The 17,052-nt window shown below is 35.9% G+C and overlaps 1 pseudogene; it reads right to left on the bottom strand.

Moving 5' to 3' along the window:
* Nucleotides 1-1,864: 1,864 nt before the first annotated feature.
* Nucleotides 1,865-2,626, bottom strand: LOC105536974 (annotated as a pseudogene).
* Nucleotides 2,627-17,052: the final 14,426 nt, after the last annotated feature.

Genomic DNA, 17,052 nt, shown 5'->3' with positions numbered 1-17,052 from the left:
AGACAGTTTGTTGTAATTTCTGTTCTTGTACATTTGCTGAGGAGTGCTTTACTTCCAATTATGTGGTCAATTTTGGAATAAGTGTGATGTGGTGCTGAGAAGAATGTATTCTGTTTAAAGAATAATAGATTTTAAAAGTAGACAATGACAGACCATTCAGGATAGGTAGAACTTAAACACAATCTCATTAACTAAAGCGAGATTTGCTGCAATAAGTAAGATGAGGAAAATAGTTTGTGGAATGAAAGCAAGGGAAGCAGGGTATTTTAGACATTGACTGGAGCCAGAAACATTATGTGGTCTTTTTGCAAGTACATGGCCACCAAGTAGGAATGGTTAGTGATAACACAGAGGACTAAAAAAGGCAGGTAATCTTGTGCACCTGATACATAGAAAGAATAAAGGATCAAAATTGAAGGCAGACTGTAACAGTATGAAGAAATTCTTAAAAAATAAATGTGATTCAGAAGCACAAAACTTACAGTTAGTGCTACCCAGTGTCATGATGAGCCAAAAACATTGTGGCTTCCTAAGTTAAAAAATGCTATATACCAACATTTTAAATGGAACATACTACCCTTTTAAAAATCAATGTCTCCCTCCCTCCCAAAAAATAATAACTCATTTTTTCAGAGTGGGAGGAGGAGAAGAGAACATGGGAAATTATTGAAAACAGTAGTTGTATTGATAATATTTTCCTTATGACAATCTTTGTGTTTAAACTTGGTAAAAGCCCATTAGCTGCCAAGAGAAAATAAGAAATAAATTTCTGAAAATATGCAATTTCTTTTAGAGAAGTTTCAGAACAAAAAGACTAATTTACATGAAAAACTATAGAAACCATACTTGAAATGCCTACTCATAAAACTTTTATTCTACTTACACAAACAGTATATATGTTCTTAACAATTAAACTTGAATTGTTCATGAAAATTTTATAAGACACTAAACAGAGCTGGCTATCATCTCAAATACAACAGATTTTTTTTGTTTTACTGCTGTTCTATCTATCTATAAAGTATATATAGTATATATATAGTAATATGTATATATATACACATTGAAGTGTGTATGTATGTGTGTGTGTGTGTGTGTGTATAGTAATGGATATAAAGCAATTTGCTTTTACTGCATCTTTAATTTTTCATTTGTTCTTAGGTTGCCTAAATCATTTAAATACAAATAAAATGAGTGTAACAAAAAATAACAAACACAAGCAGCAGATAACTTTACAAATAATAGAATGTAAAACATTTCTGTCCTTATCCAGAGTAAATTGAGTCACAACTTTGTTGAAAGGAACACTTCTGCAGCTGTAGTCAAAGGTATGCACATTGAGGTTGAGCATTCCACAGATATACATGGTTCAACATGTGGTATCCATAGTATACCTGTTTCTATTACAGCCTTGTAAGTGATTCAAACCTTAAAGTATTCACAATTGCTACTCCTGTGACTGGAACCAATTATCCCTTTGATTTCCCACCAGGACAAATCAATATGTAGGCAGTTTTCTTTGCTTAGACATGGAAACAGTTTTACACTGGCCCTTGTGAAGCCACAATGTACAAAAAGTACCATTCTAAACATACATAACTTGTGTAAAAATTTTATATCTGCATATTGTCTACCTCAAGATGAAAACAGATAACTCCCTAAAAATATTAACTGGCTCTAATCCCCTAACATTAAACATAAAAAACCACATGAGAAATATAGGAATTCAAATAAAAGTAACAGATTTTTATCAAATTAAAAACCTGTCATAAATGGTAAAGAAGAAAACTACTTGTGGGGCAGCATGGAGAAAAAATGATCTACTGTGTAAATTTTAGAATGAGGTTGATGAAAGTTGAAAGACTGGTTAATTTTCTCCTCCTTCTCTTACTTCAGTTTCATCTCCTTGGGTATCTGATGTCCACAATGTCAAGCCATTTCTCAGTAGTTACAAAACTAGTGTTCTGTCTTCGTATGGCTCTGCACTAAATGTGTCAAATTCAGCAATGGCTTTATCAAAAGCTGTCTTTGTAAGAGAGCAGGCTTTTTCTGGGGAGTTCAGAATCTCATAATGGAATACAGAAAAATTAAGGGCCAGACCCAATCTGGTAGGATATGTTGGTTGCATTTCCTTTTTGCTGATTTCAAAAGCTTCTCTGTATGCTTACTGTGACTGATCCACAATCTATTTCTTCTCATCACCAGCAGAAACTTCAGCTACATAACAATAGTAGTATCCTTTTATTTTCAAATAGAAGACTTTGCTGTCTGTGAAGCATTGGGGATCAAGTACATTTGAAAAAAGAGATAGTACTTTATTGCAGATATGTCTTAGCTCAGTCTCAAGTTTATCTCTGTACTCTTGAGCTACATGCTGTTTTTTTTTTTTTTTTTTTTTTTTTTTTTTTTTTTTTTGCACCTTCCCTCATTTGTTTAATATTTAAAAGACCCTCCAAGATGACCTATGGGCTCCTTCAACAATTTTATAAGTAATTGAATGAAGATTCCTCTCCTCATTGGATAATTCAGCTTCTTGCTCAGTGATAGACTTCATGCAGGCTGCCATGTCATCATATTGCTCAGCTTGCTCCACTAGTTTGGCCTTCTGAACAAACTCATATTTATCCATGACCCAAGAATATTTGAATATTTATTCACGACTGGATGTTCTGTGTCTGGAGTGGGTGGTGGCAGATGAACTGGGTCTTAGCAGTCTCTGGGTAGCACTGGTGGCAGGAGCGAGGCTGAGATTCTACAATTAATTGTCATTTTTTTGTTATGTATGTACATATTTATTTTTAAACATTTAAAAAATTTCCATAGCTTTTGAGGTACAAGTGGTTTTTGGTTACACATACGAATTGTATAGTGGTGAAGTCTAATATTTAAGTGCACCATCAACAGAGCAGTGTACATTGTACTGAATATGTAATTTATTCCTCACCCGCCTCTGAACCTCTGCCTTCTGAGTCTTCAAAGTACATTATACCACTCTTTATGTGTATACATACACATGGCTTAGCTCCCACTTATAAGTGAGAATATACAGTATTTTTTATCCATTCTTGAGTTACCTAACTTAAAATAATGGCCTCCACCTCCATCCAAGTTCCTGAAAAATACATATTTTATTATTTTTTATGGTTGGGTAGTATTCCATATTGTACATATACCACATTTTCTTTATACACTCATTGGTCAATGGGCACTTAAGTTGGTTCCATATCTCTGTGATTGTGAATTATGCTACAATAAACATGCGTGCAGTTGTCTTTTTGGTTGTAATGGCGTGGTTTTTTTTTCCTTTGAGTAGATACCCAGTAGCGGGATTCCTGGATTGAACAGTAGATCTACTTTTAGTTCTTTGAGGAATCTCCACTGTCTTTCATAGAGGTTGTACTAGTTTACATTCCCACCAACAGTGTATAAGTGTTCCCTTTCCACCACATTCACACCAACATCTATTGTTTTTAAACTTTTTAATAATGGTCATTCTTGCAGGGGGTAAGGTGGTATCTCACTGTGGTTTTAATTTGCATTTCCCTGATGATTAGTGATGTTGAGCATTCTTTCATATGTTCATTGGCCATTTGTATATCTTATTTTCAGAAATGTCTTTTCATGTCATTTGCCTACTTTTTAATGGGATTCTTTATTGTTGATTTGTTTATGTTCCTTGTAGATTTTGAATATTAATCCTTTGTCAGATGTATACTTTGCAAATATTTTCTCCCACTCTGTGGGTTGTCTGTCTACTCTGCTGATTATTTCTTTTTCTGTGCAGAGGATTTTTAGTTTAATTAGGTCCTATCTATCTATTTATTTATATATTTATTTATTTATTTATTTATTTATTATTTTGCACTTACTTTTGGGGTCTTAGTCATAAATTCCTTGCCTAGGCCAATGTCCAGAAGATTTTTTCCTAGATTTTCTTCTAGAAACTTTATTGTTTCATGTCTTAGATTTTAATCTTTGCTCCACCTTGAGTTGACTTTTTTTTGTAAGATGAGAGATAGGGATCTGGATTCATTCTTCTCCATGTGAAAATCCAGTTTTCTCAGCACTATTTATTAAGTAAAGTGTCCTTTCCCCAATTTATGCTTTTGCATGCTTTGTCAAAGATCATGTTTGTAACTATTTGGTTTTATTTCTGGGTTACATATTCTGTTCCATTAGTCTATGTATTGACTTTTATACCGGTAACATGCTGTTTTCTTTTCTTTTCTTTTCTTTTCTTTTCTTTTCTTTTCTTTTCTTTTCTTTCTTGGTTTCTCTTGCCTGATTGCTCTGGAGAGGACTTCCAGTCCCATGTTGAATAGAAGAGCTGAGTATAGGCATCCTTGTCTTGTTCCAGTTCTCAGGGAGAACGCTTTCAACTTTTCCCCATATGATGTTGACTGTGGGTTTTTCATATATGCCTTTATTATTTTGAGTTACGTCCCTTCTATGCCTAGTTGGTTGAATTTGTTTTTCTTAAAAGAATGCTGGCTATTAAATGCTTTTTCTGCATCCATTGTGATAATCATATGCTTTTTGTTTATAATTCCATTTATGTAATTTATCATATTTATTGACTTGCATATGTTAAACCATCTCTGCATGCCTGGGATGAAATCCACTTGATTGTAGTATATTGTGTATTAACTTTTTGATGTGCTGCTGCATTCAGTTTGTTAGTACTTTGTTGAGGATTTTTGCATCTATGGTCATCAGGGTCATCAGGGATATTGAGCTGTAGTTTCCTTTTTTTGTTATGTTTTTTTCCGAGTTTTGGTATCAGAGTGATATTGCTTTATAGACTGAATTATGAATTATTTCCTCTTTCTCAATCTTTTGGAATAGTTTTAGAAGAATTGGTACCAATTCTTCTTTGAACGTCTGGTGGAATTCAGCTGTGGATCTATCTGGCCCTGGAACTTTTTTGTTGACAATCTTTTTATTACTAATTTAATTGCACTGATTGTTATTGGTATATTCATGGTTTCTTTTTCTTCCAGATTTAATCTGAGAGGGTTGTATATTCCCAGGAATTTATTCATTTCCTCTACATTTTCTACTTTGTGTGCATAGAGTGTTCATAGAAGTCTTGAAAGATCTTTCATATTCTGTGGTATTGATTTTAATATCTTCATTTTCATTTGTAATTGAGTTTATTTGAATCTTTTCTCTTCTTGGTTAATCTAACTAATGGACTATCAATTTTGTTTATCTTTTCAAAGAGGTAATTTTTTGTTTCAGAGATGTTTTATATTTTTTGTTTCTGTTTCATTTAGTTGTACTCTGATCTTCGTTATTTCATTTGTTCTGCCACTTTTGTGTTTGGTTTCTTTTTGTTTTTCTAGTTCCTTGAGGTGTGACATTAGGCTGTCAATTTGTGGTCTTTCAGATTTTTTGATGTAGCCATTTAGTGCTATACACTTTCCTCTTAACACTGCTTTTGCTGTATCTCAGAAGTTTTGATAACTTGCATCACTATTATCACTCATTTTAAAGAATTTTCAAATTTTCATCTTGATTTTATTGTTAACCCCAAAACCGTTCAGGAGTAGATTGTTTAATTTCCATATATTTGTATAATTTTGAGTGTTCCTTTTAGAGTTTATTTTTAGTTTTATTCCACTGTGGTCTGAGAAGACACTTTACATAATTTTGATTTTGAAAATTTGTGGAGGCTGTTTTGTAGCCTATCACATGGTCTATCTTGAAGACTGTTCCATGTGCTGATGAGAATGTATATTCTGGAACTTGTGGGTTGAATATTCTGTAAATGTCTGTGAGGACTATTTGTTCTACAGTGCAACTTAAAATCACTGTTTCCTTGTTGACACTCTTCCTTGATGAGTCTAGTGCTGTCAGTGATGTGTTAAAGTCCCCCACTATTATTGTGTTGCTGCTTATCTCATTTCTTAGGTCTAATAGTAACTGTTTTATGAATCTGGGAGTCACAAAATTAGATGTTTACATATTTAGATTGTAATATCTTCTTGTTGGATCGATCCTTCTATCCTTATTAAATGACCTTATTTGTCTTGTTTTATTGTTGTTGCTTTAAAGTCTACTTTATCTGATACAAGAAAAACTACTGCTGCTTGCTTTCTGTTTCCATTTATGTGGAATATCCTTTTCCATCCCTTTATCTAACACTAACTTTTAACCTTGATTTTATATGAATCTCTAGATGTTAAGTGAGTCTTTTGAAGACAGCAGCTATTTGGTTTGTGATTTTTTAATCCATTCTGTCAATCTGCATCTTTTAAGTGAAACATTTAAGCCATTTACATTCAACATTAATATTTAGATATGAGGTATTGTTCCAGTTGTTATGTCGATTTTTATCTTCACATGTTGTTTTTTTCATTGTGTTATAGTTTTTTAGAACTTAAGAGTTTTATGCTTTCAAGAGGTTGTATTCTGGTGCATATTAATTTTTTGTTTCAAGATTTAGCACTCCTTTTATCATTTCTTATAGGGCTGGTCTGGTAGTGACAAGTTCTCTCAGCATTTGTTTGTCTGAAAAATGCTTTATTTCTTCTTCATTTATAAAACTTAGTTTACTGGATACAAAAATCTTGACTGACAATTGTTGTGTTTAAAGAGGTTAAATACAGTACCCAAATATCTTCTGACTTGTAGCATTTCTGCTGAGAAGCCTACTGTTAGTCTGATAGGATTTCTTTTATAGGTTTCCTGATGCTTTTGTCTCACTGCTCTTAGAATTCCTTTCTACACTTTGATTTTAGATAGCCTGATGACTACATGACTTGGTGATGTTCTTTTTGTAAGGAATCTCTGAGATGTTCTTTAAATTTCTTATATTTCGATAGCTAAGCCTCTAGAAAGGCTAGGAAAGTTTTCCTCGATTATTCCATCGAATGAATTTTCCAAATGTTTTGCTTTCTCTTCTCCCTCAGTAACACCAATTATTCTTAGGTTTGACCATTTTACATAATCCTTTATTTCTAGGATACTTTGTTCATTTCTTTTGATTCTTTTTTCTTTATTTTTATCTGATTAAGTCAATTCAAAAGTCTTGTCTTTGAGCTCTGAAATTCTTTCTCTTACTATATCTAGTCTAATGTTGAAACATTCCACTTCATTTTCTAATTTCCTAAATGCGTTTTTCATTTCCAAAAGTTCTGATTGGTTTTTCTTTAAAATATCTATCTTTTTAGATTGTATTTACTCATATCCTGAATTCCTAAAAAGTATCTTTATGTTAGTTTTCACCTTTCTCGTGTATATTTTTGAATAACTTAATAATCAACATTTGGAATTGCTTATCTTGCATTTAAAGGATTTTATTTTGGTTTGAATCCACTGATGGTGAGATAGTGTGATCTTTTGCAAGTATTCTAGAACACTGTTTTGTAATATGACCAGAATTATTTTTCTGCTTCTCATTTGGGTAGAATATTTCTTCTAATTATTCTTGAATTTATTTTTGATTTGACCATGTGACTTTTTAAAATTTATTTTTCCCCCTTAATGATGTGACTTTAATGTTTATAGTTTATTGCAGCCTTGTTTGGCTCTTTTTGCTTTCAGGGGTGAAGGCTCTGCATGAGTTCCTTGGTTATAGAGAGTCCATGTATCATGGCTTTCTTAAATCCTGGTTGTGTAGCAATTTGCTCAGTGTGCAAGAAAATTTACTATCTCCTATGAAGTTGAAATGAAAGTGGTCTTTTGAAGTTTATCTTGTTCCCTCAGAGTGTGCATTTTTTTAAAAAAATTATTTTTTCCCCAGTAGTTTGTTTCCAGGTTGAATAGTTCAGGCTTCAGAGGAGTGAGAGTGGTATCCCTGGTTAGAAACCAGTGGTGGTTAAAGCAGGTGGGTAAATGCAATACCCAATGGTGAGCAGAGGTGCAATACCCAACCTGACAGAGGTGGCTGGGAGAGCTCTCAGTTAATCACACTGAGGTCCTTCCATAGGGAAGGGAGGGAACCACCTCAGCTCTCCTGACAGGCCAGTAGGAACACAATCTGCCTCCCAGTTACACTCCTGACACAGTATTCCAGCTATTCAGATCAGACAGGCACCTCTTTTCATGTGCAAGAATGCTGTTGTTCAATGTAAAGAGGGATTGTGGCTGTACTCCTGGTGCATGTCTGAACATAGAGGGACATTCCTCCTTTGGGGATTTCATCACCCTGAAGTGTTCCAGAAAGGTTGTCTACAGGTTCACCCATGCCAAGCTCCCAAGGGAGAACCCCCAGCTATGTCCACAGTGGTGGGCAAGTGGGAGAGAAAGTCCTCTCCTCCAACACCCTTCGCAAGCACCAGTGCTGTCAGACTGTTGAGGTAGAGCCACATAACTTTTCAGACTGAGCCCAGCACTGCATCTGTACCTCTGCGGAAAGAACCTTCCCACACGCAGAAAGTTCCAACTTTGACAGAGGTGGCTGGGGGAGTTCTCAGTGAAACACACTGAGGTCTTATCAGGATGAAAGGAGGGAGCCACCTCAATGCCTCTGCCAAGTCAGCAGGAAAGTGGTGCACCTCCTAGTCACACTCTTGACCCAGTGTCCAGGCTATTCAAATCAGACAGGCACATCTTTTCATCTGCAATGAGGTTGGTGTTTCAAATAGATAGGTACTGTGACTCTACTTTTTATGCAAGCTTGAACCTGAAAGGCACTCCTCCTGTGGAAATGCAGTCACTCTGAAGTGCTCCAGAAAGGCTGTCTATAGGTGTACGCCTGCTGAGCTTGCATGGGAGAAGCCCCAGCTCTGTCTGAAGTAGTGGACAAGGGGAACAAATGTTCCCTTCTCCAAAAATCTTCATGAGCACCAGGGCTGCCTGAATGTTGGGGTAGAGCTACAGATTTTCCCTACTGAGCCCAGCACTCCACCTGTAATTCTGCTGAAAGAAACTTCCCACAAGCAGAAAGTTATGGGACTCAAGCCTTGTCATCTAAATTCTTTTGTCTCACAGGTATGTGGTGCACTCTCCCTTCCGCTAGGAGTAGGATTCCCTGAGAGCCAGCCTCCTGTAAATGTTGCTGTTCCCCTGGTTCTAGCTGCCCAGTGGAGCTGCCATACTCCAGGCTGGTGTTGGAGAATGTTGGCAAGGGATTCAGTGAAGTGACTTTTTCTCAAGTCTCTCAGCAGCAGGTACCAGCACCAGCTCCGATGGGTGTAACGGGAGACTGATGTGAAATTATTTGGTTATAAATAGCCTTAGTGTATTGGCTTTATCAAATGCTGGTTGTAGTAGTAGTAGACTCGTCATGTAGATATACTGCTGATTAACCATGATGCTGCAGGCAATGGTGATAGCTGAGGCTATGCTATCAGGTTTTCTCCTTCCTGGGTGCTGTAGTATTCTACCTGGAGATTCTGTAATGGACTGTGTCAGTTGGCCTCCAGCCAGGTGGTGGCACCTGCAAAAGAGTGCCAGCCACAGTGGTAGCAGTGAGACTTGTGCCTGCCTTGTGTAACTATGGGGAGGTACTCTGGTGTCTCAGGCAATGGGTGGGGCCATGGAACTCCCAAAAGTTTCTGTCCTTTGTGTCAAACTACCAGGTCAGATAAAGGAGCAAAGCCAAGTGGAAGCTGGGCCAGACAAATTGGTGCTCTGGCTCTCCAAGTGCAGGGCAAGCAGTGGCCCCAGTAAATATTGGTTGACAGTTTTCTGGAAATTTGGGTAACGTTCCAGGGAGAAGCAAAATGCTCTTTGCTGCACAGAAGAGTTCGTACATGGGGTGGTGAGTAGCAAGTGGCAGTAAGCCCCACTCAGCTCCCAGACACTTGGCAAGTCAGGTCTCACACCTACCGTATTCCACTAGCAGCAGCTAGCTAATTTCCAGGTAGTCTGCACTCAGAATCCAAAACTGCCCCAGGCCATAAGCCTTTCCACAGAGCAACCACAGCTTTCAGGCCACACTCCTCCTGGTCTGCCCATCTAGCCAGTGCATCCAGCTCCTGCACTTGCAGCTGCAACCCACTTCCCATTTGTTTCCCAGTTCTGGCCAAAGGAGTTCATCCTCACTCAAAATTATATCATGAAACTCAGTTGAGGGCTTCCCTTAACCTGTGACCACCACTTGAGTTAGCTGGCAGAATTCTGCAGCGTCCCCTTTGAGGTAGAATCAGAAATGGCTCCTTTCATCTACACTAGAGACAGGGAATGGAAGCAAGTCTCTTCTCACTGCTCCTACTTCTATTTTCCCCACTGTTCCCTAAATCAATTCCAGTGCTGGGCAGGGTTCAAATCTTCCCCCATGGCCCGGATTGGCAGGTTTTCTGGTGGGAATGTGTAGTATACAGGCAGTTTATCCCTCTCTCACACTCTGGGGACTTAAAGTTTTCTGCCTGGCTCACAGTGTAAGCTGCAGCCTGTTGCTTCTTTCAAAAGGTCTGTAGCTTCTTTCAGCTTTCCTGTAGAGTTCCTGCAATGCTTCTTGGAAAAAAATTCACAGTGTGAATCTCTATATACTGTTTTGCCTTTCCAAGTAGGGGAGGCATGCTAATAATGCCTCCAATCTGCTGTCTTGAAAAAAAATAAAACTTCTACACTAATTTTTGTATACTAATTGTGGTTCAAGAATCGTACTAATTTGACATTAATTTGCATAATCTGTTCAGAGATTATTTTGGACTTTACATGTACACTATTTTGTCACTTGAATAATGTTTTCTTTTACAATCATTATACCTTTTATGACTTTTTATTTCTTATTGCACTGCTTAAGACCTTCATTGCACTAATGAATTAATGTGGTGAGAGTGGACAACCTTTTTGTGTTTTGAAACTGTGTATCAATTCATTTAATATTTTCATATGGAGTTTCTATTATCTACAAAGGTTTCAAATATATTCTGCTCTTAATGGAGTTCCCTTTTCCCCAAAGTTTTCAAAATTTTTTTACAAATATGCATATGATTGAGTTATATCAAATGCATTTTCTCTGTCTTTATTTCCTTATTATGTGAATTATGTTGATTATTGATTTTTTAAAGCAAGCTTACATTTCTGGACTCAATTTCACAGGGATATGAAATACAGTAATTTTTGTATATCTCTGTATACTACCAGCTTTTGTTTCGTTTAGACTTTTCTATCTATATTCATGATCTACATTGGTTTTAAATGATCTTCTCACATTGTAACAGTCCTATTTTCAGATCAAAGTTATGCTGGTTTTATAAAACAGTTTGGGAACTATATGATGTATATTCTCCGGAAAATTTTGTATAACATTGGTAATATTTATTATTTAAGTATTTGAAAAAATTTACCAGCGAAGCCATCTTGATTTGAAATTATCTTTATAGGATAATGTATAACAAGGAATTCAATTTATTCAAAGACTATTCATATTAGTATGTTTTCTTTTGTTATTTTTTTCAGCAAATTTACCAACTTAATCTTAGATATTGGATTTGTTTACATACAGCTATTTATAGTATTCTATTATATTTTTAAATGTAGAAACACTAAGGGTGATCACTTTTTTATTCACAGTTTTGATAATTTGCATTTTATTTAAATTTTACTTTATCAATTGTTTTAAATAAAATATTTGCTTATTTCCTGTATTATATGTTTGTTTCTATTTTATTTATTTTTATCTTTTTTAACTTTTATGTTCAGGGATACAAGTGCAGGTTTGTTACATAGGTAAGCTTGTGTCATGGGAGTTTGTTATACAGATTATTTCATCACCCAGGTATTAAACCTAGTATACATTAGTTGTTTTTCCTGATCTTCTTCCTCCTCTCACCCTCCACCCTCTAAAAGGCTCCAGTGTGTGTTGTTCTTCTGTATGTGTCCATATGTTCTCATCATTTAGCTCCCACTTGTAAGTGAGAACATGCGATATTTGGTTTTCTATTCCTGCATTAATTTGCTAAGGATAATGGCCTCAAGCTCTATCCATGTTGCTGCAATGGACATTAAATTGTTTTTCATGGCTGCATAGTATTCCATGGTGTATATGAACCACATTTTCTTTATCCAGTCTATCACTGATGGGCATTTAGGTTGATTCCATCTCTTTGCTATTGAGAATAGTGCTACAAACCATATGTGTGTGTCTTTATAATGGAATAATTTATATTCCTTTGGGTATATACCCACTAATGGAATTGCTGTGTCAAATTGTATTTCTGATTATGTCTTTGAGAGATTGCACACTCTTCCACAATAGCTGAACTAATTTACGTTCCCACCAACAGTGTCCGAGTGTTCTTTTTTTCTCCACAACATAGCCAGCATCTGTTATTTTTTGACTTTTTAATGATAGCCATTCTGACTGGTGTGGCATGGTATCTCATTGTAATTTTACTTTGCATTTCTCTAATGATCAGTGATGTTTAAGTTTTTTTTATATGATTGTTGGCCACATGTATGTGTTCATTTGAAAAGTGTCTGTTCATGTTCTTTGTCCACTTTTTAATGGAGTGTCTTGCTTTTCTCTGTACATTTGTTTAAGTTTCTTACAGATGCTTGATGTTAAACCTTCATCATGTTAAAGAGAAAACTGCAGCTGAATTAAATTTAAAAGACTTTAATTGAACAAAAAATAATTCATGAATTAGACAGCCTCTTGAGCCATAGCAGGCTGAAAGACACCAGCACAGCATAACATCCAGGCATTAGAATTTTGGTAAATGCAATCTTCCACAAGAGTGACAAAATGCCTGCAAAATAATAAGAAATGAACCATTTTAAAATATGGAAATTAATGAAAGGCACAGAAAAAAAAAACTAAAACATTTGTAGCCCCCAAAATTACTGAACTTTAGTGAAAAAGTAAAACTTTGTTGAAAGAAAAACTTCAAATTAAATTTAAAGGAGTTTAATTATAAAGACACATGCACACGTATGTTCATTGCGGCACTATTCACAATAGCAAAGACTTGGAATCAACCCAAATGTCCATCAGTGACAGACTGGATTAAGAAAATGTGGCACATATACACCATGGAATACTATGCAGCCATAAAAAAGGATGAGTTTGTGTCCTTTGTAGGGACATGGATGCAGCTGGAAACCATCATTCTTAGCAAACTATCACAAGAACAGAAAACCAAACACCGCATGTTCTCACTCATAGGTGGGAACTGAACAATGAGATCACTTGGACTCGGGAAGGGGGACATCACACACCGGGGCCTTTTATGGGGAGGGGGGAGGGGGGAGGGATTGCATTGGGAGTTATACCTGATGTAAATGACGAGTAGTTGGGTGCTGACGATTTGATGGGTGTAGCACAGCAACATGGCACAAGTATACATATGTAACAAACCTGCACGTTATGCACATGTACCCTAGAACTTAAAGTATAATAATAATAAAAAATAAAAATAAAAGTTTAAAAAAAAAAAAAAGAAAAAAAACAACCAGAAAATGTGGCTCTAAATGCTAGCTCAGGCATTTGGGAGACACATAATTTTGAAAAGTTGCTTAAGGCCCAGTTTCTTCATCTATAAAATGGTAATCATTATACTAATGTTTCCAGAATTATGGGAAATAAAAACATAACTGCTCTGCACATAAAGGAGTTTAATTGAGCAATGAATGATTCACAAATTGGACACCTCTTGAGCCAGAGTAAATGTAGAAAGTCCAGTGCAGTCACATGGTGGAAGAAGCTTTATGGACAGAAAAACAAAAGTGACATACAGAAAATGAAAGTGAGGTACAGAAACAGTTGGATTGGTTACAGCTCAGCATTTGACTTATTTGAACACGGTTTGAGCAGTTGGCTCCCTTTGATTGGCCCAAACATGGTGATTGGCACAAGTGTAGGCTACGGTCTGTTTACACCTCCATTTTTTATAGTTCACGATTTGCAGAGAAACATTTAGGCTAAACTTGAAATATGTAAGGAATCAGCTTTAGGCTAAACTTGATTAAACAATTCTCCCCTTTCGGTCATCTTCTCAATTTTGAGAGACTGACCAAAACTTTAGTCATTGATGACTGTTGTAAATATACTTATTTGTTCTTGAAATCCACTGGAAAATGACAGAACAGTGGATGTTGCAAGGTGGAAACAAGAACTTTGAGCTATTTAATTTTTTAGTAAGGGTTGGAGTAGTGGGTACCTCCCTATGCTGGAATGTCCTTTTTACAGGAGGAAAAAACAAAACTTCGCCTGTTCTAGGCTTTATGTGTTTCCTTAAAGTCTTAGTTTCATTATGTCACATTTAGCATGAGTGACACCATTTTGGTTTGGTCTCATCTGTTGGGGCCTAGTGCGTGAGCTCAGTCTAAAGCAATGGCTTTCCCTAATTTTGTTTAATAATTTTCCCCTTTTGGTCAGGTTCTCACCTAGGTGAGAGAGTGACAAAAACTTATGACCTTAGTGCCACTCTCAGTTATCATCATTCTGGGTTTCTGGTCTCAGCATGTCATTCATAGGCTTTGTTGTCCTCATGGTCACACATTTCTTTTAGCTCTTCTCATTCCAGTTGAAGAGAGATCAGTTGACATTCTAGTAAATGGCTGCATGCAAACATTTAAAATTTTTGAGAGAATACAGCACAACAAGGAGACTACTATTATGACTATTAGGAGGATAATACCAAGAGTTTGGCGTATGCTCCTTACCCAGGGCTCTCATAAACCAAATCACCTAAAATAGAACAGAACAACAAATGGAATAAAGAGTCTACTCATTTTAACTAAGCAGTCTTTTCATTAATCCCCTCCAACTGAATCTCAATAACACCCAATGTGATGTATTTCTCCATAGGCCACAAGTGTCAGCAGCTGCACAAATACTTCTCTGTTTAGCCAGTAAGCAATCTAGAGCTACTCTATTATTTAACTTAACGTTCACAAGAGAATTTACAGTCCGTTTTGTAACCATAGCCTTTATAGTAGAATCTACTATAGAGCCTATCATGAGTGATACATTTCTAATCGTTGTCTCTTTTACTTCAAACCATGAAAAAAAGGACCTAGTAAGTGATGCCCTTCTAGGAGAGTGAAGATTTCCTGACAGTGTTCCCTTTAATCCATGATGTAGGTTAAAAGGTGTGAACCAATGTCCGTTTCTGATTATGAGGTAATGTATATACACCATTAAAATTTATCACTTACATTGAACCTTTATCTTTCATCTGCCAAGGCATAACGTTAGCCATGTATAAGGCTGGCTGCAAAATCCTTTACTAATAAAAGTATACCCTATGAGTACACAAAACAAACCCGTCTTTTCACTTCTACTGTGCATAGAGGCATAAACGGAAAAAATTCAAAGATAAGAGTCTCATGATAGTAGAGAACTCTTGAACTGTGATCTAGAAGAAAAAGCTGTTCACATCAAGGATATCATCTTCTTCTGAGAAGAAGCTTCCTTGTTTAGCTTGACTTTAAGGGTTCCAATGGGTGTACAGTTCCAAGAGTTTGGAGGGACTCTTCTCAGTTCTGAGATTATGAATCCAAGGTTCAAGTTTCTGAAGTTTTGCTGCAGTGTGGATGGCAAGGGCTGTCTTTCTCTAATGTTCTCAGAAGATCCAATGTTTGGGTTCTAGATTATGAAAAGGTTAATTGTTCTTGGTCAGAAAGCTTTGCTACAACAAGAAAACATGCATTGAAAAGACAATTGAATAAAATCCCTCTGTAAATGTTTAAGTAGCCCATTGGGTAGTGGAATGTACCAGAAGCTTTGATTTTCTTCCCAAGAATATGGATTTGACAAACTAAACATTGGTCATCAACTATTTTATCAATTTAAAAGTCACCACACCAATATATATTTAATTTGAATAATTTTATCTTTTCCATGGTGAGTCACAGAGTGCAGAGCTTTTAATAACAAAAGCTTTAAGGACTCAGGAAAGACAAGGCAGTCATGCTGGTTCTTCATGAGTCCATGCTTAACATTGGACGTATGTCCTCTTGAACACCAGTTGTTTCTCCAACTTAGGTGCATAGCACTAATAACTGATGGGTTATTATAGGTAATTTGACTTATAGTTGTTCTACTTGGGTTAGCAGTTTCATAAACCAGTCTTTTTATTAGAATTCCAGGAATTCTTGCCAAGTCTAAATGATATGATTCTAAAGTTATAAGAAACCTGTATTTGAAAGTGCTTTTCAGGATTCTTCTCATCTTTTCATGAACTTCCTAAAAGATACCATATTCTAGATTTTTCTTAATTGAGAAGTTTTCTGAAAGTGCATCAGAATGAAGCAGTTAACTGTGGAAAGGACTTTAAATAGTCATAGTTTAAAACACAATTGAAAAGAAAATTTGGTTATTTCTGTTGTCTAAAATAACATACTAAGCATAATTATGATTGATAGCATATACTCAACATATTGGAATTTTTTAATTTCCATATAATTTCTGAACATATATTTATAACTTTCACTAAAATATAACCTGAAGAAGGTTAAACATCATTTCTTATTTTGACAATGCTTTCCATGTAACTTAACATGTCAAATAATCCTGTTTAGCTCTGTAAAAGATAAAATAATTAATCAGAGCTCTTTCAATTATAAAAGAGTTTATAAACATGACACACAACACACATATAAATACACAGACAGAAAGAAATAAATCCAATAGTTGTGAGATTTTTCATCTGCCAGTTTTTAATTTATTAATTGGATTACTGGCTTCAAGATGGAGTCCTTCAAGAAGGCCCGGAAAACTTGCAGTTTCTGGAGCCTAATAAGTAGGCACAACTGGAAGGCAAAACAGATTCCCAAATGGTGTCCCATTTTCATACTGGATCCTGTATTCCCAAAAGAGAAACTCTATGGAACACGACAGTGCAATAATTTTACTGTGTATTTCATTGCAAAGTAACCCAAAGCCAATTAGCCCACTTTGTGATCAGCCCATCCTCCCATGGAAGTCCTCTCTCAACAGACAGTGGGGACATTTCCATATTTTCTAGGTGGCAAAGTGCATGCTTCTCTAATCCAAATGTGCAAAGATTTGAGTATTCCTCCATAATTGCCATTTGCTATCCCTAAAAGTATATTTAGCCTTAGAATTTGAGAGAAATGTATCTGCTTTTAATTCCTGGAGTTTCATGAGGAAAACAGGTTTTTCCTAAAATGGGGTCTGTGACACCTCTTTTA

Source organism: Mandrillus leucophaeus, unplaced genomic scaffold (genome assembly GCF_000951045.1).
Source record: "Mandrillus leucophaeus isolate KB7577 unplaced genomic scaffold, Mleu.le_1.0 Scaffold1669, whole genome shotgun sequence".
In the NCBI taxonomy this organism is placed as follows: Eukaryota; Metazoa; Chordata; class Mammalia; order Primates; family Cercopithecidae; genus Mandrillus; species Mandrillus leucophaeus.
This window is presented reverse-complemented; position numbering and strand designations above follow the sequence as displayed.